Source organism: Papio anubis, chromosome 6, assembly GCF_008728515.1.
Source record: "Papio anubis isolate 15944 chromosome 6, Panubis1.0, whole genome shotgun sequence".
Classification (NCBI taxonomy): Eukaryota; Metazoa; Chordata; class Mammalia; order Primates; family Cercopithecidae; genus Papio; species Papio anubis.
The window spans coordinates 30,162,156-30,175,847 of record NC_044981.1 but is presented as its reverse complement, the minus strand read 5'-3'; positions in this window follow the sequence as shown (position 1 = coordinate 30,175,847).

The window sequence follows — 13,692 nt, the reverse complement described above, 5'->3', positions numbered from 1 at the left end:
TTACATGTATTTACTGAACTGTCATAACTGAATAAGGTGGTTAGTACCATAATTACCCCAAGGATTCATTCACTCAGAACATTTGTTGAGCAATTACTATCTGCCTGTCACTTCCAAGTGGTAAGTGAGATAGAAATGGTTCTTTGTGGAGCTCACAATTTATTGGAGAATGGAAACGGACAATTACAAAAAAAAAAAAATGTGATAAGTTCTGGGAGAAGGGTGGTGGTACAGGATCCAGTGGGGTAGTGGTGGCTCCATATAGGAGGGACCTTGGGATAGTGATCAGGAAGGAGTGGGGGACAGGACTAGAAGCTGCATTAGTATATCAAGTTATGTCAGACTGCCAAAACAAAACAAACACTAAAAATCAGTAGTCCGTGGTAAAGAATTGCTGTAGGAACAGCCAGTAGGGGGGTTAAACTGGTGTTGGTGAATCAGGGGAAGCCTCCTAGAGGAACAGATGTCTGTGCTGAGGCCAAATACTGGGCAGGAGTTATCCAGACAGAGGGAAATAGCATTCTGGGCAGAGGAGGCAGCAAAGGTCAAGGAACATGACAACTTTGGAAGACTATAACTTGTTCAGAGGCAGAGGGTGCAAAGGAGAAATGAGGAAAGGTGAAGCTGGAGAGGTGGGCTTGGTCCAGCTCTTGCTGGGCCTTTGTAGCCATGTTAAAGATTCAGGCTTTATCCAGAGGAACATTGAACTTTAAGCCTAAGACTGAAAAGGTGAGAATTGTGCCTTAGAAAGATCACTATAATTGCAGTGTGGAGACTGGTTTGGAAAGGGGAGAAATCAGAGGCTTTTACAGCCATCCCAGGGGGAGAGAATGAACACTAGCATTAGGGTAATGGAAGATGGAAAGAAGAGAAATCGTTTTATGGGTTGCTTAGGAGATAGAAATGACATGTCTTGGGATTGCTTTGCCATGTAGGGGAGAGAGACACGTCAAGAGTATACATCCTGTTTCTGACTTGGCAACTGGGTGTGTCATGGGTCTGTTTCCTGAGACAGTTGTCTACAGTCATACCACCGTGAGCGCCCTGGATCTCATCTGAGACCGTTTATGCAAATGGAGCTCGGGGAAAGAGAGGTGGCTGGAAACAGAGATTTGGGCATCATGGACATATAGGTGTGGGGAGCAGAGAAGGCTGAGGAAGAAAGCAGGAAACATATAAAAAGGAGAGCAGGGAAAGGATCCAGTGAGACAAGAAAAAGTAACATGGTGTGATGAAGCTAGAGGAGGAAGGAAGGGCGGTGTGGAATGCTGCTGATGGGTGTGATGGGTGGTGGCACGGAGAATGAAGAATATCCACCAGCAACGAGAGGGGCCTCCATGGTCTTGGTGGGAGCATTTCTTTGGAGAGGTGGACTCAGAGGCCCCAGATGTCAGAGGGTTAAGGAATAATTTGGAGGAAAAGAGTAGAGGCAGTGGAGGTGAGGAGAGAATTTTCAAAATGGCAGTGATTGCAATGAAAGAAAAAAATGGAGGGAGTAGAGTATATGCAGTTGAAGTGTTTTAGTTTGGAGTGTGTTAACATGATGTTAGGAAGAAGGATCAAGTGGAGGAGAAAGGTGAAAATGCGGGAAGGTGGGGCTTAGTGATGGAACAAGCCTTGGGGACAGGTGGGCGTGGTACTGAGAGTCCCAGTGAGGGGAGTGCCCTCAGGCAGGCGCCCATGGCTTCTGTCACAGGAGGGAACAGCGCTGACATTCAGCTGGTTCGCACTGGTACGGCTCAACCAGTTGTTAAAACATATCTGTTCCAGTGTCAGTAATATATGAGTAACTGCAATAAGCAGTAAAAATTATAAATTCTAATACAAACTCAGTTCAAGCTAATTAGGAGATCGCCACAACCATTGGTAAATGGACTTCCCGCTGCATTTGTGAAGCTTTGCAGCGCTATCTGCCGGTGTCGTGCATAACTGCAGGCTGAGAGGCTGCTTTGCGCCTTCATCTTGAAGCACTCTGAGATTGCCTGTTTAAATTACCTTGGAATCATGGAGTTGCTACTGCTTCTGAATAGTTTGATTTTATTGTTAGTGCATTGTCATTCTTGTGTCAGTAGCAAGTTTCAGTGTTTTAATATTTACAAATACAAAAATTTTTAATAAAATATTAAAGCCAAACTTGAATGAAGAGACAACAAAGTTTGGATATGTTTCTTTATGTGCCTTTTGAAATATCATAAATGAGAATCTTTTGATTCCTCAGGAGAACAAAGAAGAAATATTAATGAGCTGAAGCCTGGAATGTTTTCTGTTACTGTGTAAAAATCAGAATAATATGGAAATTGTTTGCAACTTATTTTGAAAAATTTCTAACGTAGAAAAAGAACAATAAACACCCAAATACTGAAAGATTCAACACATTCTACATTTTGCCATATTCGCCTTACTAGTTTTTACCAGCTTCTGTATTCATCGATTTTTCTACTTACCAATTTTTTTGTTGTCGTTACCTTTTATTTTTAAAAATTTTAACCTTATAATTGTAAATTGGCAAATTATAGTTGTATATATTTATGGAGTACAAAGTGATGTTATGATTCATGAATTACACTGTGAGATGATTAAATACATCTCATTAACATCTATCACTTTTTTCTTTTCTTTTTTTTTTGAGACGGAGTTTAGCTCTTGTTGCCCAGGCTGGAGTGCAATGGTGCAATCTCGGCTCACTGCAACTTCCACCTCCTGGGTTCAAGTGATTCTTCTGCCTCAGCCTCCCAAGTAGCTGGGATTACAGGCATCCGCCACCACGCCCGGCTAATTTTTTGTGTTTTTAGTAGAGGTGGGGTTTCACCATGTTGGCCAGGCTGGTCTCGAACTCCTGACCTCAGGTGGTCCACCCACCGCTGCCTCCCAAAGTGCTAGGATTACAGGTGTGAGCCACTGCGCCCGGCCCAACATCTGTCACTTTTAAATACTTTTTTTGTGGTGAGAATGTTTGAAATTTACTCTCTACATTCAGATAAAGGAGGGAAAAAAGTTAAAAATGTAAAGAAGATACTTAACCTCAACACTTTTGAAATGTACAAGAATTATTTACTGTATTAACTTTGCTATGCAATATATCTCAAAGAAAAAGAAAAGCTTATTTTTCCAGTCCAATGAAGCTTTGTACCCTTTGACCAACATATCCCCATTTCCCCCAGACCCCCAGTCTCTGGTAACCACTATTCTACTCTCTCTTCCTTTGAGTTCAATTGTTTTAGATTCGACTTATAAGTGAGAACATACAGATTTGTCTTTCTGTGCCTAGCTTACTTCACTTAGCATAATGTTCTCCAATTCCATTAATGCTGTCTCAAATGACAAAATTTCTTTTTAAAGACTGAATAGCATTCCACAGTATATATACCATATTTTCTTTCTTTCTGGTTTTTTTTTTTTTTTTTTTGAGATGGAGCCTTGCTCTGTCACCGAGGCTGGAGTGCAGTGGCGCAATCTCGGCTCACTGCAAGCTCTGCCTCTCGGGTTCACGCTGTTCTGCCTCAGCTTCTCGAGTAGCTGGGACCTGGCCACCACCATACCCAGCTAGTTTTTTTTGTATTTTTTAGTAGGAAGCGGGGTTTCACCGTGTTAGCCAGGATGGTCTCAATCTCCTGACATCATGATCCACCCACCTTGACCTCCCAAAGTGCTGGGATTACAGGCATGAGCCACCGCGCCTGGCCTATATACCATATTTTCTTTCTTCATTCATCTGCTGATGAACACTCGGTGTTCATCATACTGATTTCAAATCTCTTTAGTAAATACCCAGAAGTAAGATTACTGGATCGTATGGTAATTCTTTTTTTTTTTTTTTGAGACGGAATTTCACTCTTGTCACCCAGGCTGGAGTGCAATGGCGCAGTCTCGGTTCACTGCAACCTTCGCCTCCCAGGTTCAAGCGGTTCTCCTGCCTCAGCCTCCCACCACCACGCCCACCACCACGCCCAACTAATTTTTGTGTTTTTAGTAGAGATGGGGTTTCACCATATTCACCAGGCTGGTCTCGAACTCCAGACCTCAGGTGATCTGCCCACCTTGGCCTCCCAAAATACTGGGATTACAAGTGTGAGCCACTGCACCCAGCCCCATATGGTAATTTCATTTTTAGTTTTTTGAGGCACCTCCATACAATTTTCCATAATAGCTGTACTAATTTACATTCCTACCAACAGTATACAAGGCTTGTCTTTTCTCAACCTTTATTGAACTTTTTTTTTTGAGATGGAGTCTTGCTCTGTCACCCAGGTTGGAGTGCAGTGGTGCAATCTTGGTTCACTGCAACCTCTGCCTCCTGGGTTCAAGCAATTCTCTTGCCTCAGCCTCCCCAGTAGCTGGAACTACAGGTGTGCACCACCATGCCTGGCTAATTTTTGTATTTTTAGTAGAGACAAGATTACACCAAGTTTGTTGGCCAAGGTGGCCTCAAACTCCTGACCTCAGGTGATCCGCCTGCCTCGGCCTCCCAAAGTGCTGGCATTACAGGTGTGAGCCACTGCACCCAGCCCTGAACCATTTGAAAGTTGGATACATCAGCCAGGCACAGTGGCTTATGCCTGCAATCCCAGTACTCTGGGAGGCCGAGGTAGGCGGATCACCCGAGGTCAGGAGTTGGAGACCAGCCTGGCCAACATGGCAAAACTCTGTCTCTACTAAAAATAACAAAAAATTAGCCGGGCATGGTGGTACATGCCTATGATCCCAGCTACTCAGGAGACTGAGGTGGGAGAATTGCTTGAACCTGGGAGGCGGAGGTTGCAGTGAGCCAAGATAGCACCACTGCACTCTAGCCTGGGCGACACAGCAATACTCTGTCTTAAAAAAAAGAAAAGAAAAGAAAGTTGCAGACATCATGACCATTCACCCCTAACTACTTCATATACATCTCTTACACAATCACAATAGAATTATCATGTTTAATGAGTTAATAATTTTTAATATCATCTAGCATTAAACTTCTCCAATTTGAATGCCTTTTAAAGCATTTAATTTTTCCTAGCTTTATTTAAGTATAATTACCAAATAAAAATTGTATATATTTATGGTGTATAGCATGATGTTTTAATATATAGCTTTTTAAAAACTCCCAGAACAGGAACCAATCAAGTTTCAACATTGCATTTGTTTAATGTCCTTTTCTCGCCCCTTTCTTTTAAATCTACCGTCATCCAGTTTTTTTCTTCTTGGAATTGGATCTTTGAGGAGACTAGAGCAGTTGTCTTTTAGGCTGTTCAATATTCTAGATGTCTTACTGTTTCTTTGATGTCACTTAATGTGTTCATCTGTCTCCCTGAGTTTTGTGGGGTTTTCCCCCCAATTTCTTGGTTAGATTCAGGTTACCCAATCTTGGGACTAATTCTTCAAACATGCTGTCTATGTCACATTGCCTCACATCAGAAGGCATGTAATATGAAGTCATCCCACAAGCAGTGATGGTAAGTGTGATTGCTTGGTTAAGGTGGACACGGTCAGATCTTTTCTATAAAGGTTATGTTTCCCTCTTTGTAATTAGCAAGTCATCTGCATGGTTCTTTGACACTGTGTGTATATGCTAAAAAACTTTCTCTTATTGCCATCTACAGTGATTCTTGCTTGAATTGGTTATTTCATCAGAAATTACAAAAGGTGCTTTTCGAATTCTCCCACTCCCACGTTTATAAGGGCATAATTACCTAGGAAGGAGATTCTCTCTCCAGCTGGAAAAAGTAGGGTCCTTCTCAAACTCCTGACCTCAAGAGATCCGCCCACCACAGCCTCCCAAAGTGCTTGGATTACAGGCATGAGCCACAGTGCCCGGCCAAAGTAGGGTCCTTCTAAAAGGCAAGGTAGATGCTTATTTCCCTTTACCAGTTTTCAGAATAAGGTGTTGGTATAATACTAATTTCCAAAGGTAGAAAAATTTTTTTTCTTTTTTTTAAACTATAGATTTAGGGTTTTTAAAATCAATTTAGTATTTCTTTTATTTTTTGAGACAACATCACGGTCTGTTGCCCAGGCTGGAGTGCAGTGGCGCAATTACCACTCACTGCAACCTCAACCTGCCAGGCTTAAGTGATCCTCCGATCTCCTGAGTAGCTGGGACCACAGGTGCATGCCATCACACCCAGATAATTTTTGTATTTTTTGTAGAGATGAGGTTTTGCCATGTTGCCTGAACGCAAGCAATCCACCTGCCTTGGCCTCCCAAAGTGCTGGGACTACACCGTGCCAGGTATCCATTTAATATTTCACAATTGATTACAGTCATTATTCTTTTTGTGCTCAAACTGTACCTTATGTGTCCAGTGGGAGCCTTTTTTTTTTTTTTTTTTTTGAGATGGAGTCTCGCTCTGTCACCAGGCTGGAGTGCAGTGGCGCGATCTCGGCTCACTGCAACCTCCACCTCCTGGGTTCAAGTGAGTCTCCTGTCTCAGCCTCCTGAGTAGCTGGAACTACAGGTGCGTGCCACCATGCCCAGCTAATTTTTGTATTTGTAGTAGAGACAGGGTTTCACCTTGTTGGCCAGGACGGTCTGGATTGGGAGAGGGCCCCAGTGGGAGCCCTTTTAAGCTAACTCCTACATCCTTTCTGACATACCCCAAAAGTTCTGTGAGCACTTGCTTGCTTTTGACACAACCAGATGTCCCAGGAACAATTTTTACTTTCCCAGCTCCAGATGTGGAATCAGCCATTTTTCTTTTTCTTTCTTTTTTCTTTTCTTTTTCTTTTTCTTTTTCCTTTTTTTTTTTTTTTTTTTTGAGACAGAGTCTCACTCTGTCACCCAGGCTGAAGTGTAGTGGCATGATGTCGGCACACTGCAACCTCTGCCTCCAGGGTTCAAGCGATCATCCCACCTCAGCCTCCTGAGTAACTGGGATTATAGGCGTTGCCACTACGCCTGGCTAATTTTTATATTTTTAGTAGAGATGGGGTTTCATTATGTTGGCCAGGCTGGTCTCAAACTCTTGACCTCAAGTGATCTGCCCGCCTTTAGCCTGCCCACCTTTAGCCTGCTGGGATTACAGGCATGAGCCCCTGTACCTGGCCAAAATCAGCTTCCTTTCTTTTTCTTTTTCTTTTCTTTTCTTTTTTCTTTTCTTTTTTTTTCTTTTCTTTCTTTTCTTTTCTTTCTTTTCTTTTTTCTGGAGGCAGAGTCTCGCTCTGTCACCCAGGCTGGAGTGCAGTGGCACAATCTCAGCTCACTGCAAGCTCCGCCCCACGGGGTTCATGCCATTCTCCTGCCTCAGCCTACCAAGTAGCTGGGACTACAGGTGTCCGCCAACACGCCCCACTAATTTTCTTTTATTCTTAGTAGACATGAGGTTTCACCATGTTCGCCAGGATGGTCTCGATCTCCTGACCTCGTGATCGCCTGCCTCGGCCTCCCGAAGTGCTCGGATTACAGGCGTGAGCCACCGCACCCGGCCAAAATCAGCCATCTTTCTAAGGAACATTGATTCGTGTTAGTGAGGAATGGTCTTTAGTAACTACTCTTTAGTGCTGGGAGAGCTCGTTGCTACAGAGGTATCATTGCTTTAAGTCACATTTAGGATTTTAAAAAAATCATGAATTCATATTGGTATTTCCAATTCAAATTGTACATTATAGGTTTTTCCCTCTTCTTTGATTTTGTATTTCTGTATCTTTTATCAGGGCAACCGAAAGCCTTGGCTCTTAATACTCTTAATATATTTACCTATTTGTCTATCCTGCAATATACATAAAATCATTTTAAAATTGTATTGGGCCGGGCACGGTGGCTCACGCCTGTAATCCCAGCACTTTGGGAGGCTGAGGCGGGCATATCACTTGAGGTCAGTAGTTCAAGACCAGCCTGACCAACATGGTGAAACCCCTTCTCTACTCAAAATACAAAAATTAGCTGGGCGTGGTGGTGGGCATCTGTATTCCCACCTACTAGGGAGGTTGAGGCAGGAGAATAGCTTCAACTTGGGAGGTGGAGGTTGCAGTGAGCCAAAGTTACACCACTGTACTCCAGCCTGGGCAACAGAGCGAGACTCCGTCTCAAACAAACAAATAAAACATCGTCCGGGCATGGTGCACACACCTATAGTCCCAGCTACTCGGGAGGCTGAGGTGGGTGGATCGCTTGAGCCCAAGAGATTGAGGTTGCTGTGAGCTACGATCGTGCCACTGCACTCTAGCCTGGGCAACAGAGTGAGATCTTATCTACCAGAAAATAAAAATAAAAAAATTGGGAAACAAAAAATTCTAGGACTTCTGAAGTCACCCCATGAGAAACTGAGTGTGATGAGTGTAGGACTCCTGGTCCCAGCACCTGGTCTTGTTTCTGCTTCTCAAACGTGTCCTTTCCACCAGAAGACTTTTATCCCTTTTTGTTCCCTGGTCTGGAATACTCTATCCCACCTACCGGCCACCTGTAGTCTTGCCACATCCAGTCTCTGCTGACATATTCCTCAGAGGGGAATATGTGCCTGATTCCCCTCCTTTCAACCCAGGCAAGGTGAGTTTCTCCTGCGTGAGTTCCTCTATGGCCAATGAGCCTCATACAATTGAGTGTCTACCATCCACCCACCAGCAAGGCCCCGAGACAGCATGTTTTCTTCCCTGTTGATCACTCTATTCTCAGTACCTGTAACAGCGTTGTATTAGTCAGGGTGCTCCAGAGAGTTAGAACCAATAGGATGAAAGAACTGTTTCATGCTATCACTGGGGCCGGCAAATCCACAATCTGCAGAGCAGGTAGGCCAGCAGCAAAGAGTTGATGTTGCAGCTCAGGTCCAAAGGCAGTGTGGAGGCAGAATTCCTTCTTCTTCAGGGACCTCAGTGTTTTTGTCTCAGGCCTTTGAATGATTAGATGAGGCCCACCCACAATGTGGAGGGCAGTCTGCTTCACTCAAAATGCACCAATTTGAATCATCCAAAACATCCTCACAAAACCATCCATAACATTTGACCAAATATCTGAATACCATGGCTTAGCCAAGTTGAGACATAAAATTAACCATCACAAGTACCTAGCACAAATGCATAATTTTATATCTATATGTATATATATTTTCTTATACATACATATGCATGCATACACATTTTTATGATTATTAAAAAGTATATATGGAGGCTGAAGTGGGTGGATCACGAGGTCAGGAGATTGAGACCATCCTGGTTAACACAGTGAAACCCTGTCTCTACTAAAAATACAAAAAATTAGCCGGGCGTGTTGGCGGGCACCTGTAGTCCCAGCTACTCGGGAGGCTGAGGCAGGAGAATGGCGTGAACCCAGGAGGCGGAGCTTGCAGTGAGCCCAGATCTCGCCACTGCACTCCAGCCTGGGCGACAGAGCGAGACTCCGTCTCAAAAAAAAAAAAGTATATATATACATATAGAGAGAAATAAAGGAACGATCCATGTACCTTACAAAGACACTAGAAACATAAATTCATAGATAGCAGCAGATCTCATTATGATGTTTAATTTTATGTGTCAACTTGTCTGGGCCATGGTGTCCAGATATTTAGTCAAACTTTATTCTGGATGTTTCTATGAGGGTGTTTTTGGATGAGATTTACATTTAAATTGGTGAACTTTAAATGTCATGAGGGTGAGCTTCATCCAATCAGTTGAAGGCCTGATTAGAACAAAAGGCTGTCCTCTCTCTTTTGTTCTGATCAGAATTTTCCGGAACACCACCTTTGGACTTGTACTGCAACTGTTTCCTGTCTCCAGCCTACTGGGCTCTCCTATCAGACTTTGGACTCATCAAGCCTCCACAATTTTGTGAGCCAATTCCTTAAGATAAATCATACTCTCTCTTTCACTCTCTGCAAGTATGTATGTATGTATGTACGTATATACATTCTATTTCTCTAGAGAACACTGACTAACTCAGAAAGCAAAAATGCCCTCTATGGCAGGGTGCAGTGGCTCATGCCTGTAATCCTAGCATTTTGGGAGGATGAGGCAGGCGGATCACCTGAGGTCAGGAGTTCAAGACCAGCCTGGCCAACATAGTGAAATCCCATCTCTACTAAAAAAAAAAAAAATTAGCCGGGTGCAGTGGCAGGTGCCTATAATCTCAGCTACTCAGGAGGCTGAGGCAGGAGAATCACTTGAACCTGGGGGGCGGAGGTTGCAGGGAGCCAAAAACGTGACACTTCACTCCAGCCTGGGTGAAAGAGCAAAACTCCATCTCAAAAAGAAAACCAAAACCAAAAATGCTCCCAATCACATCCATGAGATAACCATTGTTAACTGTTTGTTCCGTATTCCTGTAATCTCTCCCTCTACTTTTTCCTGTTTATATATCAGCAAGATGGAGGAAGTATTGAAAAAATGCCTAGCTTCATATTGTTCTACAACTTTTATTATTTATTTATGATGTGCTTATTTTCCCATGTCAATAGTTGCTATAGATCTTTTATAAATAGATAATGTGATATTTCTTTGCATGCTTCCACTTTTAACTATCTCTAGCATCTCCCCACGGCCCCTCCCATTATTCACTCTCAGTAAGTAGACAGCAAATGCCTCAAAAAGAACATTTGATGGAAATGCGGGCTCACACCTGTAATCCAGCACCTTGGGAGGGTAGGTGGGCGCGAGATTGTTTGAGCCCAGATGGGCTGGAAACCCAGCCTAAACGCGCCAAAACCCTCATCTCAACAAATTCAAAAAAAGCAAAAACAGCTCCAGGAGGGCTCATGCCTGGCACACAGCACTTTGGGGGAGGCCAAGGCAGGTGGATCACAAGGTCAGGAGCTTGGAGACCAACCTGGCCAACATGTGAAACCAGCCCTTTAAAAGTGTGAAAATTAGCTGGGTGGTGTATGCCTGTAGTCCCAGCCCTCAGGAGGCTGGGAGGCAGGAGAACAATTTGAATCTGGGAGGTGGAGGCTGCTGAGCTGAGATGGTACCCACTGCACTCCAGTCGGGCTTACAGAGGAGACTCCGCCCTCAAAGAAAAAAAAAAGGTACCAGCTGCAGTGTGGGTGTGCCTCATGTCTTAGCTTATTTAGGGAAGCTGAGGTGGGAGGACGTGGGTGAGCTGTGATCATGCCACTGTACTCCAGCCTGGGGTGATATGAGACCCAAAATAAAACAAAATTGAAACAGAAAATGTAAAAAGTAATCTAAAAATTCTTGTACTTAGTTTTTTGCACACTAGAGGGAGTGTTTCTATAAATTCCTAGTTGCTACGAATGGAATGTTTGTATTCCCCTCAAACTGTATGTTGAAGCTCTCTAATTCCTAATATGACAGTCTTTGGAGGTGGGGCCTTTGGCCATACCGAGGTTTGGATAAAGTCATGGGGGCATAATGGGATTGGTGCCCTTATAAAGAGATGAAGGGAAGCTATTGGTCTCCCAGCCACAGCAAGATGGTGGGATGGGCTGGGTGTGGTAGCTCACGTCTGTAACCCCAGCATCTGGGAGGCCGAGGTGGAAGGACTGCTTCAGCCCAGGAGTTCAAGACCAGCCTGGGCAACATAACGAGAGCTCGTCTCTACAAAATTACAAAAATCTAGCTGGGCCTGTTGGTATGAACCTGTAGTCCCAGCTACTTGGGAACCTGAGGTGGGAAGATCGGTTGAGCCCAGGAGGTTGAGGCTGCAGTGAGCTAAGCTTGCACCATTGTACTCCAGCCACCTGGGTGACAGAGAAAGACCCTTATCTGTTAAAGAAAAAAGAAGAAGAAGAAGAAAGAAAGAAGAAAAGAAGAAAGAGAAAGAGAAAAAGAAAGAAGGAAGGAAGGAAGGAAGGAAGGAAGGAAGGAAGGAAGGAAGGGAGGGAAGGAAGGAAGGAAGGGAAGGAAAAGAAAGAAAATGAAGGTGGGACATCTGTGAACTAGGAACAGGAAAAGGACCTTCACCAAACACCTTAACTGCCAGTGTCTTGATACCTGAACTTCCCAGCCCCACGAACTGTGGGAAATAGACCTCTGTTGTCTATAAGCCATCCAGTCTGTGGTGTTGTTATAACAGCTCAAACTAAGGCACTAATTTAAGTGGAAATGCTGAATCAAAGGTTATGAAAATGTTTAATATTAATAGGTACTAAATTAGTTCCCCCAAAAGTGATCAGTTTATACTCTTATCAACAAGAGGTTAAAACATTGTTTTAGGCTGGGTGCAGTGGCTCATTCCTGTAATCCCAGCACTATGGGAGGCCAAGGTTGATGGATCACCTGAGGTCAGGAGTTTGAGACCAGCCTCGCCAACATGGTGGAACCTCATCTCTACTAAAAATACAAAAATTAGCTGGGCATGGTGGCGGGCACCTGTAATCCCAGCTACTCAGGAGGCTGAGGCAGGAGAATCACAATCGCTTGAACCTGGGAGGCAGAGGTTGCGGTGGGCTGAGATTGCACCACTGCACTCCAGCCTGGGCAACACAGTGAGACTCCATCTAAAAAAAAAAATTATTTTAATTTACTTTTACTATATGACTGGAGGGGTTGAAAATAATTTCATATTTATTGTCCAATTGAATTTATTCTTCTGTAAATTACTTATATCATTTATATGCTTTTAACAATATATCTTTTAAAATTAATTTGCAGTTGCTATATGATGGGTATTACAACTCTGCTGTATATGCTGATGCTGTTGTAACCACCCAGTGGGTTCATTTTACCTGCTGCTCAGACAGAGCCAATTTATGAAGACAGGGGAATTGCAATAGAGAAAGAGTTTTATATACATAGGGCTGGTTAAACAGGAGACTGAAGTCTTACTATTACTTATATCAGCCTCCTCCCAAATTTGAAGGCTACGGCTTTTTCAAGATAGTTTGGGTTGGGCATGGCGGCTTACACCTGTAATCCCAGTACTTTTTGAGTCTGAGGTGGGAGGATTGCTTGAGTCCTTGGGTTTGAGATCAGCCTGGACAACATAGCAAGACACCATCTCTACAAAAAATTTAAAAATTAGCCAGGTGTGGTGGTGCACACCTGTAGTCTCAGTGACTTGGGAGACTGGGCCAGGGAGGTTGAAGCTGCAGTGAGCTATGATTGCACCACTGCACTACAGCCTGAGTGACAGAGTGAAATACTGTCTCAAAAAAAAAAAAGAAAAAAAAGAGATAGTTTGGTGGGCAGGTGGCTAGGGAATGGGTGCTGCTGATTGACTGGGGATGCAATCAGAGGGATGTGGAAAATGGTCCTTGTGCACTGAGTTCTTCTGGGTGGGGCCACAGGACCGGTTGAATCTTGAGTCTTGGATCTGGGTGGAGTCATCTGGTTTTCCAAAATGGAAAAGCCTGAGCTGGGCACAGTGGCTTGTGCCTGTAACCCCAGCAGTTTGGGAGGCTGAGGCAGGAGGATCGCTTGAGTCCAGGAGTTTGAGACCAGCCTGAACAACAGAGCTAGACGTCATGTCTACCAAAAATACAAAAACAAAACAAACAAACAAAAAAAGCAGCCCAGAACCAAAAAACAACAAAACTGGCCAGGCATGGTTGGCATGCACCTGCAGTCCCAGCTACTTGGAAGGCCGAGGTGGAAGGTTCACTTGAGCCCAGGAGATAAAGGCTGCAGTGAGCTATGATCACTGCACTCCAGCCTGGGTGACAGAGCAAGACCATGTCTCAAAGCAAACAAAAAACAACTGAAAAGACATCTCAAAAGGCCATAGTGATGTCATTTTACAGGAATAATTGGTGAAGTTACAAATCTTGTGACCTCTGAAACAATGGCTGATAATCATTTAACTAAGCCTGCATTCAGACCCCTCTC